Below are 16,447 nucleotides of genomic sequence, written 5' to 3'. Positions count from 1 at the left end.
CATCACAATAAGGTTATGATATTAGTAAATTGAGTGGAAACTGGAGTGCAGTACTGTTAAATTAAAAATATACAATGTTTAGAAGTGAATTAATTCCTACCAATTCCTTAGTTTAACACAGATGTGAACTGAAATCAATCTATTTAGCTGTGACGTGAAAGGCGCTATATAAATACAATTTGTTGTTTGTTGTTGTTCTACTTTACATGGAGAAAAATGTGGAATAAAAGATCTGAATGTGTTCACATTGCTTTTGACAATAAGGTCAGAGGGCATTCCAAGTTGTTATGGTATTCTCCAGAAAGAATCTGTGGTACAGTGGCCCATTAACAGAAATAGCGGAGCCGAATGACTAAGATACAAGAGTGAAAAAAATACCAGGATTTTGGATTCTAAAAAAAAGGAGAATACATAAACTACAGATAAACTGGATCCATTGTGTACACAGCTATGTCAATTCACAGCTACACATGAATTCACAGATATGGTTGATGAGACAAGTTCTGAAGTTATCCTAAACTGCATCTCCTCCAGTTGAAAGTGATGGGAGGAGAATACATGATCCTTGAACATCCTAACTGCAGATCCAATATTTGAGGTATTATTCAATCTAAACATGATTCATCACATAAACACAGCGCTGTGAGACAGCATGCATAAACAACATATATTTACATATAGTATGTCACAACTGAGCCCACCACAAGAAGGGACACAAGGACACAAATCAATTGAGAGTATATAAAAGTTATAGGTGTAAACGTGAATGTTATTTCACATAAAAGATAATCAACCTGTTCAGCCAAAGGTAAACGAGGTAACAAACAAATACAAATACTGTTTTTTTCTGGACCACTGGTTGATTGTTACCGGATGGTCCTTAGTCAATTTTGGTGGTGGGTGGGCAGAGATAGTGGGGTGGTGGGGGGTGCAGAGAGAGTGGGTTAGGGGGGCAGAGAGAGCGGTGGGGGCCAAAGAAAGTGGGGTCATGGTGGGGGGGCAGAGAGTGGGGGGGCAGGGAGAGTGTATTGGTGGTGGGGGGGCAGAGAGTGGGGGGGGGAAGAGAGGGATGGTGGTGGGGGGACAGAGAGAGTGGGGTGGGATGGGGTGCAGAGAGGGGTGTGATGGGTGCAGAGAGTGGGGGGTAGAGAGTGGGGAAGAGAGAGGGGTGGTGGTGGGTGGGCAGAGAGAGTGGGATGGTGGGGGGCGCAGAGAGAGTGGGGTAGGGGTATAGAGATGGGGTGGGGGGCAGAGAGAGTGGAGTGGTGATTGGGGGGCAGAGAGTGGGGTGGTGGGGGGCAGAGAGAGTGGGTGGTGGTGGGGGGCAGAGAGAGTGGGGTGGTGGTGGGGGGCAGAGTGGGGTGGTGGTGGGGGGGCAGAGTGGGGGAGAGATGGGGGGGGCAGAGGTGGGGGGACAGAGAGTGGGGTGGGGCAGAGAGTGGGGGGCAGAGGAGTGGGGTGGTGGGGGGCAGAGAGAGTGGGGTGGTGGTGGGGGCAGAGAGAGTGGGGTGGTGGTGGGGGGCAGAGAGAGTGGGGTGGTGGTGGGGGGCAGAGAGAGTGGGGTGGTGGTGGGGGGCAGAGAGAGTGGGGTGGTGGTGGGGGGCAGAGAGAGTGGGGTGGTGGTGGTGGGGGGCAGAGAGTGGGTGGTGGTGGGGGGGCAGAGAGGGAGTGGTGATGGGGGGAAGAATGGGGGGACAGAATGGGGGGCAAGAGAGTGGGTGGTGAGGGGCGCAGAGTGGGGTGTGGGGCAGAGAGAGTGGAGTGGGGGCAGAGAGGGTGGTGTGATGGTAGGAGGGCAGAGAGAGAGAGAGAGGGGTCATGGTGAGGAAGCAGAGTGAGTAGGGTCATGGTGGGGGGGCAGAGAGAGTGGGGCAGTGGTGCGGGGTGGGGGGGAAGAGAGACTGGGGTAGTGGGTGGGCAGAGAGAGTGGAGTGGTAGTGGGGGGCAGATAGAGTGGGGTGGTGGGGGGCAGAGAGAGTGGGGTGGTGGGAACAGAGCATGGGAGCAGAGAGAGTGGGGCGGTGGTGTGGGGTTTGAGAGACTGGGGTGATGGTGGGAAAGCAGAGATAGGGTGGTGGGGAGGTAGAGAGAATTGGGGTGGGGGGGTAGGGAGAGTGGGGTGGGGGGCAGAGTGAGTTGGTGGGGGGGATAGAGAGAGTGGGTGGTCGTGAGGCAGAGAGTGGGGTGGTGGTGAGGGGAGGGGGGCAATCAGGGTGGAAGGCATTGCTTATTTGCTAGAACAATTCTGTTTCCTAAAACCCCTGTGAAGTAGCGAAAAGCAGAAATATACAGAACCATAAAATATCATTCCTCCCCACCCCCCGCCCCCAGGTTAATAATCCCTTCAAAAAAAGGGTCACTTCAATCATAAGAACATTAGAATTAGGAGCAGGAGTAGGCCATTCGGCCCCTCTAGCCTGCCCCGCCATTCAATAAGATCATGGCTGATCTATTCTAACTCCACCTACCTGCCTTATCCCCATATCCCTAAATCCCTTTATCCACAAGAAATCTATCAATCTCAGTCTTGAATATGTTCAAAGACTGAGCATCTACAGTCCATTGGGGTAGAGAATTCCATAAATTCACTACCCTCTGAGTGAAGAAGTTTTTCCTCAACTCAATGCGAAAGGGTTTACCCTGAATTTTAAGACTGTGACCCCTGGTTATAGTTTCTCCAACCAGGGGAAAAAGTCTCCCACTATTCTGTCGTGCCCTTTAATAATCTTATAGGTTTCTATAAGATCACCTCTCATTCTTCTATATTCTAGAGAATATAGGCCTAAATTGCTCAACCTATCTTCATAACTCATCCCACTCATCCCTGGTACCAACCTAGTGAATCTACGTTGTACCCCCTCCTAGGCAAGTACATCCTTTCTTAAATAAGGAGATCAAAACTGCACACAATACTCTAGGTGCGGTCTCACCAGGGTCTTATACAATTGCAGCAAGACTTCCCTACTCTTGTATTCTAACCCTTTTGTAACAAATGCCAACATACCGTTAGCCTTCCTAATTGCTTGATGTACCTGCAAACTAAACAAGGACACCCAAGTCCCTCTTCTAGTCTCTCCCCTTCTAAAAAATAATCTGCTCTACTGTTTTTACCACCTAGGTGGATGACCTCACACTTCCCTACATTATATTTCATCTGCCACCTATTTGGCCACTCATCTAGCCTATCTATATCTTGTTGCATTTTTTAAATGTCATCCTCAGTGTTTACTCTCCCTCCTAGCTTAGTGTCATCTGCGAATTTGGATATATTAAGTTCAATGTCCTCATCTAGATCGTTGATGTATATTGTAAATAGTTAAGGCCCAAGCACTGATGCTTGTGGCACTCTACTTGTCACATCCCGTCAATCTGAGAAGGACCCGTTTATCCCTACTCTTTGTTTTCTTCCCGTTAGCCATTCTTCAATCCATGCTAATGTATTCCCCTTAATTCCATTGGCTCTAACCTTGTGGATCAACCTTTTATGTGGCACCTTATCAAATGCCTTTTGGAAATCTAAATACACTACATCCACTGATTCCCCCCTATCTAACCTACTTGATATGTCCTCAAAAACATCTACAAGATTTGTTAAGCATGACTTCCCTTTTGTAAAGCCATGTTGACTCTGTCTAATCATATTGCGATCTTCCAATCAATGGGAACTGTTCCAGAATCCAAAGAATTTTGGAAGATCAGACACAAGGCCTCCACTATCCCATGTGTTACCTCTTTTAAAACCCTAGGATGCAGACCATCAGGTCCAGGGGACTAGTCACTTTTTGATGCCAACAATGTCCCTAGCACCAATTCTTTGTTAATGTAATTTTTCCTAAGTTGCTCCCTATCATTAGCCCCTTGGTTCATCTCTATTTCTGGTAAACTTCTTGTGTCTGCTAACGTGAAGACAGAAGCAAAGTATTTATTTAGGGACTCGGCCATATCCTTATCCCCCACTCTAATTCCTCCTGTCTCTGCCTGTAATGGACCCACATTTACTTTTGCCAGTCTATTCCTCTTAATGTATTTATAAAAACTCTTACAATCTGTCTTAATGTTCCTAATTACTGTTCACGACTGTTTATGGGGACGCTGCTGTAGGCAATTGGCTGCCGCGTTTCATCCGCAATATACAGTCAATTTACTTTACAGTGTGTCCCGTGAGAATGTCTCGAAGACGTGATAAGGCGCTTTATCAAATGCAAGGATTATTATTATTATGATTACTATTGCACTGTATATGTTGGAGATAGTTGTACAATGATAGGGCAATGAGCAGAGCAGAGGGAGCAGTGCCTGCAGGTGTGTGTGTGGGTGGGTGGGTGCATGGATTCAGTGTCTCTGCTCAGCGAGAGAACATGGGTTCAATTCCCGGCCAGGAAACTCTGGGCAAGTTTCCTTACTCCACACGCCTCTATCCACCGAGCAGCCAGTAGGAACCCGGTTGTTAGTGGACAGGCGGATCGCTTTTCCGGGGGTTAATAAACCCTCGAAAAAAAATGCGGTCACTCGATACATCCACGACTGATCGTGGGGACCCTGCTGCGCGCAATTGGCTGCCGCGTTTCACCCTCCGAAAAAACATACATAAGTCAGTACGCCGCTTGACAAGAGTGTCCCGCCAGACGCCTCGAAGGCGCGGGCGATGTCAAATCGCAAGTTGATGATGATTGTTGCACTGCACACGTCGGGAGACAGAGGTGCAAAGGACAGGGCAGTGACCAGAGCAGAGCAGCAGCTGCAGTTGCAGAGGGTGCAGGGGCCGCAGCTGCAGAGGGTGCAGGGGCCGCAGCTGCAGAGGGTGCAGGGGCCGCAGCTGCAGAGGGTGCAGGGGCCCCAGTTGCAGAGGGTGCAGGGGCCCCAGTTGCAGAGGGTGCAGGGGCCCCAGTTGCAGAGGGTGCAGGGGCTGCAGTTGCAGAGGGTGCAGGGGCTGCAGTTGCAGAGGGTGCAGGGGCAGCAGTTGCAGAGGGTGCAGGGGCCGCAGCTGCAGAGGGTGCAGGGGCCGCAGTTGCAGAGGGTGCAGGGGCCGCAGCTGCAGAGGGTGCAGGGGCCGCAGCTGCAGAGGCCGCAGTTGCAGAGGGTGCAGGGGCCGCAGTTGCAGAGGGTGCAGGGGCCGCAGCTGCAGAGGGTGCAGGGGCCGCAGCTGCAGAGGCCGCAGTTGCAGAGGGTGCAGGGGCAGCAGTTGCAGAGGGTGCAGGGGCTGCAGTTGCAGAGGGTGCAGGGGCTTCAGTTGCAGAGGGTGCAGGGGCCGCAGCTGCAGAGGGTGCAGGGGCAGCAGTTGCAGAGGGTGCAGGGGCCGCAGTTGCAGAGGGTGCAGGGGCCGCAGCTGCAGAGGGTGCAGGGGCCGCAGCTGCAGAGGCCGCAGTTGCAGAGGGTGCAGGGGCCGCAGTTGCAGAGGGTGCAGGGGCCGCAGTTGCAGAGGGTGCAGGGGCCGCAGCTGCAGAGGGTGCAGGGGCCGCAGCTGCAGAGGGTGCAGGGGCCGCAGCTGCAGAGGGTGCAGGAGCTGCAGCTGCAGAGGGTGCAGGGGCTGCAGTTGCAGAGGGTGCAGGGGCTGCAGTTGTAGAGGGTGCAGGGGCAGCAGTTGCAGAGGGTGCAGGGGCAGCAGTTGCAGAGGGTGCAGCTGCAGAGGGTGCAGGGGCTGCAGTTGCAGAGGGTGCAGCTGCAGAGGGTGCAGGGGCTGCAGCTGCAGAGGGTGCAGGGGCTGCAGTTGTAGAGGGTGCAGGGGCCGCAGCTGCAGAGGGTGCAGGGGCAGCAGTTGCAGAGGGTGCAGGGGCAGCAGCTGCAGAGGGTGCAGGGGCTGCAGTTGCAGAGGGTGCAGGGGCAGCAGCTGCAGAGGGTGCAGGGGCTGCAGTTGCAGAGGGTGCAGGGGCTGCAGTTGCAGAGGGTGCAGGGGCTGCAGGTGTGTGTGTGCTCAGGTGGCCCCACGCGCGCTGGACCGGTTGGACAGCACTGCACTGCACTCCCTGGACCCCCCCACCACCGCGCGCGGCCACAGCCGCTCGAGCGCCCACTTCACTCGGCGCCGCCGTCAGGTAATGAAACGTCTCCCCGACCCCCCCCCGTCCCGAGGATGTATTAGGGGCCTATCCTAACGGTCATTGAGAAACGGCAAAGGTCAGAAGAGGAGGAGGAGGAGGAGAGGGGCGGAGGAGCAAAGGAAGCGAGGGAGGAAAATGGAGGAGGGGGCGAGGGAGGAAAATGGAGGAGGGGGCGAGGGAGGAAAGGGAGGAGCAGCGGCAGTGCCCGGGACCCCCAGTCCTCGCCGTGTGTACCACCAGGTGACAATGTCCACCACACCCGGGGTTGGCTGGTTTCACGCCCCCCCCGGTCCAGGTTGCGGGGCCTAAACAGACTACAGGGACGTCCGGGCCCCGCCACAGCTTCCCGCTCATGTGTTGGTTTCACTCCCGGTTACAGCCTATCCCTCTATCTCAGTGTGTGACAGTCTGTCCCTGTATCTCAGTGTGTGACAGTCTGTCCCTGTATCTCAGTGTGTGACAGTCTGTCCCTCTATCTCAGTGTGTGACAGTCTGTCCCTGTATCTCAGTGTGTGACAGTCTGTCCCTGTATCTCAGTGTGTGACAGTCTGTCCCTGTATCTCACAGTGTGACAGTCTGTCCCTGTATCTCAGTGTGTGACAGTCTGTCCCTGTATCTCAGTGTGTGACAGTCTGTCCCTGTATCTCAGTGTGTGACAGCCTGAACCTGTATCTCACAGTGTGTGACAGTCTGTCCCTCTATCTCAGTGTGTGACAGTCTGTCCCTCTATCTCAGTGTGTGACAGTCTGTCCCTGTATCTCACAGTGTGTGACAGCCTGAACCTGTATCTCAGTGTGTGACAGTCTGTCCCTGTATCTCAGTGTGTGACAGTCTGTCCCTGTATCTCAGTGTGTGACAGTCTGTCCCTCTATCTCAGTGTGTGACAGTCTGTCCCTCTATCTCACAGTGTGTGACAGTCTGTCCCTGTATCTCAGTGTGTGACAGTCTGTCCCTGTATCTCAGTGTGTGACAGTCTGTCCCTCTATCTCAGTGTGTGACAGCCTGAACCTGTATCTCACAGTGTGTGACAGTCTGTCCCTGTATCTCAGTGTGTGACAGTCTGTCCCTGTATCTCACAGTGTGTGACAGTCTGTCCCTGTATCTCAGTGTGTGACAGTCTGTCCCTGTATCTCACAGTGTGTGACAGTCTGTCCCTGTATCTCAGTGTGTGACAGTCTGTCCCTGTATCTCACAGTGTGTGACAGTCTGTCCCTGTATCTCAGTGTGTGACAGTCTGTCCCTGTATCTCACAGTGTGTGACAGTCTGTCCCTGTATCTCAGTGTGTGACAGTCTGTCCCTGTATCTCACAGTGTGTGACAGTCTGTCCCTGTATCTCAGTGTGTGACAGCCTGTCCCTGTATCTCAGTGTGTGACAGTCTGTCCCTCTATCTCACAGTGTGTGACAGTCTGTCCCTCTATCTCAGTGTGTGACAGTCTGTCCCTCTATCTCACAGTGTGTGACAGTCTGTCCCTCTATCTCAGTGTGTGACAGCCTGTCCCTGTATCTCACAGTGTGTGACAGCCTGAACCTGTATCTCAGTGTGTGACAGTCTGTCCCTCTATCTCACAGTGTGTGACAGTCTGTCCCTCTATCTCACAGTGTGTGACAGCCTGAACCTGTATCTCACAGTGTGTGACAGTCTGTCCCTGTATCTCAGTGTGTGACAGTCTGTCCCTCTATCTCACAGTGTGTGACAGTCTGTCCCTGTATCTCACAGTGTGTGACAGCCTGAACCTGTATCTCACAGTGTGTGACAGTCTGTCCCTGTATCTCAGTGTGTGACAGCCTGTCCCTGTATCTCAGTGTGTGACAGTCTGTCCCTGTATCTCAGTGTGTGACAGCCTGTCCCTGTATCTCAGTGTGTGACAGTCTGTCCCTCTATCTCAGTGTGTGACAGCCTGTCCCTGTATCTCAGTGTGTGACAGCCTGTCCCTGTATCTCACAGTGTGTGACAGTCTGTCCCTCTATCTCAGTGTGTGACAGCCTGTCCCTGTATCTCAGTGTGTGACAGCCTGTCCCTGTATCTCACAGTGTGTGACAGCCTGTCCCTGTATCTCACAGTGTGTGACAGCCTGTCCCTCTATCTCAGTGTGTGACAGCTTGTCCCTGTATCTCACAGTGTGTGACAGCCTGTCCCTGTATCTCACAGTGTGACACGTTACAGCCTGTCCCTGTATCTGGCGATGTGTGACAATCTGTCCTTATATCATACAGTGTGACAGCCTGCAGCCTGTCCCCGTGTCTCATCCATGTACCTCACAGTATGTGGCCTGTCCCTGTATTTCAGCCCGGCTCACAGTTTGCAGTGTCCTCACGCTCACCGATAAGTTCCTCCATGCACCTCTCTATTTATCTAACATCTGTGTGTCCCCCCATTTGGCTAACCTAGGTTTGCTGCATATTCTCTGCCCTATCTGTGCAACTATTAATAGTTGAGCTTTCTGATTCTACATCCCTAAAGCGGGAGTTTGGGTTGCTTGCCCAAAAATCCTCCAGATAAAATTAATCATTCACTTTATGGCTGTGTATAAAACAATGCTATGTGAAAATTGTGGAGTCCTGTAGCTTAGTGGTTAGAGCACTCGCCTTGCAAGTGAAAGGACCTGTGTTTGATTCCCGGGCAAGTCGAAACATTGGGCAAGTTTTCTTACTCCACACGCCTCTATTCATCTAGCAGTAAGTAGGAACCCAGTTGTTAGTGGATTGGCGGATAGCTTTTCAGGGATTAATAATCCCTTCAAAAAAAATTTGGTCACTCAATCCACGACTGTTTGTGGGACACTGCTGTGCGCAATTCACTGCCATGTTTCGCCCATCAAATATACAGGTCAATTCACTCTACAGGTATACACTCTATATTCTGTGAAGTGCTTTGAGACATCACAAAGACGTGATAAGGCGCTATTAAAATGCAAGGATTGTTATTATTGGCTGCAAAGTACACAGTCACTACACAGCACTGTAAATCCTATGAAATATTTTGAGATCTCCTTCTGACGTGAAAGGCGCTATATCAAATGTACAGAGCATCCTTGTATGTAAATGTGGCTTCCTTTATGTAATTTGACATACGCTGTCCTATACCTGTACCTCATAGACAGGATCTTTGTGTGTAATGAGAAGCTTCAATTTATCACTGCATAGGTGAGTGTGTGGCTTATTGCATCATTGTCCAAAAGAAGCATGATTAAATAGGTGGATGGAAGCAGGCTCTTTCAAAGTAAAATCCTTTCCTCCAGATACTCTTTCGTTTCAACGTTGGAAATAGATTTACTCAAATAATTTACAGTGTGCAATGTAATATGCATAAAATTAAAATGAATATTGGAAAGCAGTCTAGTAATGGACCAGCAACTATAGTGCTGAGTACTAAGGGAATTATCCTTGGTTGATGTTTCTAGTCTGTTTGTTTCACTTCTTTGTGCAACAAACTACAGGAGATTCACTAAGGAGGTGCAAACATGCAGGTTTTGCATGGGTGAGCCTAGACATTGAATGTTGATGGGCTCTTTGACTGCAGGGGACCATCATTCTTGAGCCCAATCCTCTCATCAGCTGACATTCACTAATGGACGCTTTTCAAAGACCAGAGAGATCTTATGCACATTTATAATTTGTCTTTTAATCAGCTGTTATTGTGTATATTATGAGGTGCTTTCTGTTTCCCGTTTCTGCTGGTGAAAAAAGAGCAGTGGCATATCAGGGTTGAATCAATTATATTTCCTAAAGGATATGTAACATTGGTAATGAAAAGCAATAACCAGAGTGTTGTAAGTAATCTGAAATAGACTTCTAAGAAATCATTTGACTGCAATACCTAAAGAATTGTGTATTTTTAATCTTTAAAATGAAAACATCTACAATTTAAAAAATTAAACGAGTTAGATGAGAGCATCTGAATCTGTGTTTGACTGGTAGTATACCTGAGCAATTAACATGATGTATTTGCTGGTCCTGAACTCAAAGCTGCTGTTGGTGAAGGAGAATTGAAACATTGTATGCTGAGTCTCGTTATCACCCACGGCCTTGACATTTCCGACCTTAACATAGTGGACAGGGCCATCTCGGACCACTTCTTCATCTCTTTCTCCTCTCACATCCCTCTCTCCTCCACTAAGCCCTCGACCATTATCTACCACCCATGAAAAAGGCTACCCCCTGAAACCCTCACAAAGGCCCTCACTTCATCAAATATCCTATCCCTCTGGCTTCCACCCGCGGAGATCCTGAAGCAGCCGTCCAGCTGCTCCATGATTGCCTCTTCTCCGCCTTCAACTCCCTCGTCCCCCTGAAATCCAGGACCATCGCCAAACCCACCCGATCCCCCTTGTATAACAACCATCTCCGCTGCCTAAAAACCCAAATCCGGCTGCTCGAACGCAGATGGCAGAAAACTAGACTGACATCTCCACATCTACCACCGTTCTTTGACGCATGCAAAAACAGCCTTCTACTCCAACATCATCTTGAAGGCTAAAAATAATCTTAAAATCCTTTTTTTCACCACCCACTACCTCCTCCGTGCGCCCCCTCAGGCCTCCTCAATCTTCACATCCAATGCCAAGTGCGAGGAGGTCATGGACTTCTTTTCATCCAAAATACACAACATCTGCTAGGCAGCCTCATCTGCCTGCCTCTTGTCACCCACCACCACCCCCTCTGTCCCCCTCACCCTCCCCATCATCAGCTCCTAGCATGACCCCCATCCTATATTCCTTCTTCCCCATCTCTCCCTCCTCCCTTTCATCCACCATCACCTCAATGAAACCCACTACCTGCTGCCTCGACTCCCTCCCCACCAACTTGCTGGTCACGCAGCTCCCCCTCCTCTGCCCACTGCTGGCTGATGTCATCAATCAGTCTCTGGATCAGTCCCTGCCCCCCTCAAAACTGCTGTCATCACCCCCCTCCTCAAAAAATCTTCCCTAGATCCCTCAAACCCCAGCCACTACCGCCCTATTTCAAACCAGCTCTTCCTCGCAAAAGTCCTAGAACGCATGTTTGCAAATCAAATTCACGCACATCTCTCCTCCCACTCCCTCTTCAAACCCCACCAGTCCGGTTTCCGCCCTGCCCACAGTACAGAGACTGCACATGTGAAAGTCACAAATGACATCCTCTCTATCTGTGACCAGGACTACCTCTGCCTCCTTGTCCTCCTGGACCTTTCTGCCGCGTTCGTCATAGTCGATCACGCCATCCTCCACTGCCTTTCCTCCATCATCCACCTCAGTTGAAAGTTGACAAGATGGAAGCCATACTCTTTGGCTTTCATCGACGTCTAAAATCACATGGTTCTTACCTTCTCCACCTACCCAACCTCCCTCTAAAACTCTCCGAACCCGTACGCAACCTAGGTATCAGGTTTGACCCTTAATTTTCCTTCCTCCCCCACATCCGGTCCCTCACCATCACCGTTTTCTTCCACCTCCGACGCATCGCCCATCTCTGCCAATACCTCACTTGAAAAGCCGCGAAAACCCTGGTCCATGCCTTTGTCACCTCTCGGCTGGACTATTCAAATGCCCTCCTCGCCGGTCTCCCCTCCACTACCATCCATAAAATCCAGATCATACAAAACTCTATCGCCTGCATTCTTACCCGTACCAAACTCCGCTCACCGATTACCCCAGTACTTGCCAGACTGCACTGGCTGCCTGTCCCAGAGAGGATCGACTTCAAGATCCTCACCCTTGTCTTCAAATCCCTCCACTCCTCTGCACCTCCCTACTTCTCTGACCTCTTCTCTCCTCAAAACAGTGCCCATTGCCTTCGTTCCTCCGGGTCTGGCCTCCTCCTCGTCCCCCAAGTCCTCTGCGCCTCCCTCGGCGGCCGTGCCTTCAGCCACTATGCCCCGAGGCTCTGGAACTCCCTTCCTCACTCCCTTCGCCTCGCCCCCTCTCTTCCTATTTTCAGATCTCGGCTGAAGACTTTTCTTTTCGACCGCGCCTTTGGCCACTTTCCTTCCCTCCCCCTGGCTCGGCCCCGAGATCTGTTACTGTGAAGCGCTCTAAGACGCCGTCCGGCGTGGAGGCCGCTATATAAATCTAAGTTGTTGTTGTTGAGTGAGAAAGTGCTCTTCACTACTGTGGAAATTGATCTCAGCTAGGAAAGAATGGGGAAGGTTTTGTTGGCAAACAGGAGACTCTACATAACTGGGGGATACAATTTTATTTATTTACTGCAATTCCTGAACCAACAAGATAAACTATGCCTGAAATTCTGTGGCTTGAGTGATATGGAGAGAAGAAAAAAGGCTGTGGTGCTGGGGTAGCAGCTGTTATCCTGTGGTTAGAAGAGACTGAAGAGAAAGGAAGAGGGCAAATCATTTTTTGGGGGTCAGCCAGGTTTCTGACACATGCTTAAACTCATCATCATGCTTAAGAGTCTCCAAACCAAACTGAGAGTTCTATGCATCGCACCTACACATGGAAATCCCAGAGACAGATTGTTGGAATGGCATGGGCACTCTCTTCCTGGAGGGGTGTATCCTGCTTACCTAATTCTGGGAAGTATTAGGTGCAGGTTGGCAAGAGCCAAGGCATGGGGACAATGAAATAAAACAGGTAAAATGGAAAGAGAGCAGAAAGAAGAGATTTCAATTTTGTTCTGTTGGGGAAGGGCCAGTAAACATTCAGAGAAAAACAAGTTAAATTTGAAGACAACAACAAATTCAAGAAAAGAACATTTGATAAGGAAACCTAGCCGAGAGACTGAATGAAGGTCTCTACTGTTTCATTGAAGGTATTGTGGAGTCCTGTAGCTCAGTGGTTAAAGCACTCGCCTCACAAGTTTGATTCCCGGGCAGGGTGAAATGTTGGGCAAGTTTCCTCTGTTTACCTAGCAATAAGTAGGAACCCGGTTGTCAAGACAATTGGTGGATCACTTTTCCGGGTGTAACAATTTCTTCCAAAAAAAATTGGTCACTTCAATCCATGACCGTTTGTGCGACATTGCTGTGCGCAATTGGCTGCTGGGTTTCGTCCACAAAATATACTGTCAATTCACTTAACAGTATATTCTGTGAAGCACTTTGAGACATCTTGAAAACGTGATAAGGCGCTGTATCAAATGCAAGGATTAGTTTTATTATTGTATCACCAAGCACAATGGGTATCCTGCAGCACCAAAATGTTAGGTTGACAGTTTCCAATGACCATTTGTGATGTGTGAGCGGATGCAAGTGCAAATATAAGTTACTGCAGTAAAAGCACAACTCGGTCAATTGAATGGAAGTTTGTTTAAAAATTTTTATTTTATTCAGAATATGAGAGCCGTCTTTAAAGTGAAATTGCTATGATAGCTGTAATCTGGAAGGGGCAGCAGTGGGCTTAAGGCTAAAGATAAGTAGAAGGAGCAGAGATGCAAAACTAATTATTTTACTTGATGGCCCTAAGGTTAGGAAGAGTGTGTGGATCTTTAATGCAAATGGAGCTCCAATTATGTACTTGAGTGATGTTTTCCTGCATTATTTGATTGTCCTGGGTAGTAAATTCATTTTTTGGTAGTGTTTTTAGGTGATTTATGTATTGAAGGACCATTAAAAATTATTATGGGATTGGAAAAGTGTATGTCATAACTCCCAATCTTAACTATGTTTTTAACCTATGTACATAACTCTGACTGATGAGACCTCTATTCCCATCCAAGTTCGCCTCAGAGCAGAGGTTTTGTGAATCAGCGTGATATGCAGGACTTCCCTTGCAGAAATCTACTTATGTTGCGCATGCAGTTTCTGGTTGTTATGCCATGTTTCGCTCACAAAATATACATTCAGTTCACTTTACAGTATATTCTGTGAAGTGCTTTGGGCTGTCTCGAACATGTGATAAGTCGTTATATCAAATGCAAGGATTATTATTATGTTGAGTGCTTTTTCCAGCCCTAATCTCAGAGAGGGACTAATGTATCATGTATTTGTAAACGCTGTGTGAAATTTTAGGTCTGGGCTTTTTTCAGAATGGTTGCATTCATCTTGTCAGTCATATCGTCTGGTCAAATTGCTCTTTGACCCCAACATCAATAAATGGAATTGTACTTGAGATACAAGTGTCACTGTAGCAAACTTGTGAAATAGTTTTCGTAAATGGGAACTGGAAAAGTCAACTCATAGAAATGTTTATTCATCTCCAACGTTTTTTTTAAATCCTTTTTTCAAATGGTCTCCCTTCCCTCCTCCCCTTTTCTCTTGAATGCATTTGAGCTTTACTTTCTTTCAACTGAAGTACTGTTCCACATTTGCACTCAGACTCCATATCGCTTTGGCCGATTGGCCATTATTCATTCGTGAGTCACAACAAGTTTTTTCTAACCCTCCTTTGAATCAATATTCATGGAAAAGGCCATTCTACGATTTTACTCTGGAATATTTGGGTGTGCAGGGAGGAAGTCTGGTGTAAGGTAGTTTTGGGGATTGCTTAACCATAACATTGGTTTTTTTCAGTCCCGGTAACTATAGTGTGGTAGGTGTGTTGCTATTGATGCATATTTTATGAAAAAATAATTAAATGTTTTTCAGTTACATGATTTCAGCACAGTGCTTGAACATTGTCATTTTAGAGGTCTATTCAGTTCATAGGATACTTAAACGTTGAAGCTCTATACCACTCCAATACCAATTACATTGAATCAGCATACTTTTTTGGGTGGGAAATGTTCTTGTTTTGAGATGGTTTATAGTTTTCTGGCCTCAACTAGGGAGGGAAAAGGGAAAAGAGCACTAAATATATTCAGTTTATAAAAGAAGTAACTACTGTACCGTATCACAAAGGGTCAAAATCTCTTGAAAAAGAACTGTTTTATTCTAAATGGGTAAACCGGTTTAGCCAGCTTGTTCTTTTAATGCATACTGTACTTGGCAGTACCTATTGCAGTTTGACTTTTCCCGGAAAAGTAATAGTAGGTTTTACGGGAAGCCTTCTTTTCATTTACAGATAATAATTTTCAGAAACGTATTGCTTAACATGACAATTGTACTTGAAATCACTTTTTGGTTTTGTGATTCATTTGTGTTGGCTTTGTCTCTCTAACTAGAAATGTTACTTTTCAATTCAAAATGATCCTATCTTTTAACTTGTTTTTTATTGATAATAGTTTCCATTGTGCATCGTGTACAAGATATGAATTAGCGTGCTGTATAAGCCCTCACTTTTTCAGTGGCTCATTGTAGCCAAAACAGACTGAAAATTATTCATTACAAATATAGTAAGCTGAACACCAGTAAAAAAAATAGTAAGCTAAAGGCCAAAGGGACATATTTCAATGTTTGCTTTGTAATCAGAACAATAACCTCAGTCTTCTGAAGAGCTAGGTCGGAACATCAAAGTAGTCAAAATTTGCAAGTAGTCTACTATGAACTTGCTGGGCCAACCTCATGACAACGGCAGCTTCATAGATGAGACCATTTTGATGTTAAAGGACGGAACTGAAATACCATCATAATTGCCAGTATTACTGGAATATTCACCAAAAATGTAAGTAAGACATTGGTTTAACAACTGCTTCTAGTGTGGGAGCGAAAATAGATGGTGTAATGCCATGTTAAGTGTAATATATTAGGGTAAAATTTCTAAAAGCTTTCCTAATTTTTTTTATAATAGTTTAGGAACACCAGCAGGTATTGCCCCATTAAGTGGTTGGTCGCCCACAAAATATACAGTCAATTCACTTTACAGTATATTCTGTGAAGTGCTTTGAGACGTATTGAAGACGTGATAAGACATTATATCAAATAAAAGGATTTTTATTATTATTTGGTCAACTTAGGGTCACAAAGATTTTTACCCAGAAGCGAGAAATTTGTTAAAATTTATGCCCTACACTGGCTCTGTTTTTTTTAAAATACTGTAGTTTTTCGAGGTCTATTTGCTTAGAAAGGCCCAAATCCTCTCTGTTAGCTAATGTATTGACTTTTGGCTGCTTGATTGGTAAAGATTAATTGGCCTTCCTACATACTGTTGACATTCTAAGATTTCATGAAATGGCTCACTTACAGAACAAGAAGATTGACTTTAAAACAACTGCTGATCTAATAACTATCCAGAATTATATTTTGTTGGATTTTTCAGTTGAACATCTATCTTTTGACTTATCTTTATTGAATTTCTTGGAACGTGCTAGGGTTTAGTTAAACACTAACCGCTTTACGTTTCATTGAATTGTGGCTGTGTGTAAAAATGAAAGTTAAAAATGTTTTTTGGAAACATAATTGCAACTATCAGATGAAATTGTGATATGGGCTTCTTATCACACCACAGAAAATTCTGTCCTCACCCACGCATTCATCACATCAAGGCTCGATTACGGGAACTCCCTCCTCGTCGGCCTTCCCAACTCTTCCCTTCACAAGCTGCAGATCATCCCAAACTCAACAGCTCGTGTACTCTCACGCACCAGGCTCCGGGACCC

The sequence above is a fragment of the Callorhinchus milii genome, unplaced genomic scaffold, assembly GCF_018977255.1.
Source record: "Callorhinchus milii isolate IMCB2004 unplaced genomic scaffold, IMCB_Cmil_1.0 Scaffold2, whole genome shotgun sequence".
Lineage (NCBI taxonomy): Eukaryota > Metazoa > Chordata > Chondrichthyes > Chimaeriformes > Callorhinchidae > Callorhinchus > Callorhinchus milii.
This window is presented reverse-complemented; position numbering follows the sequence as displayed.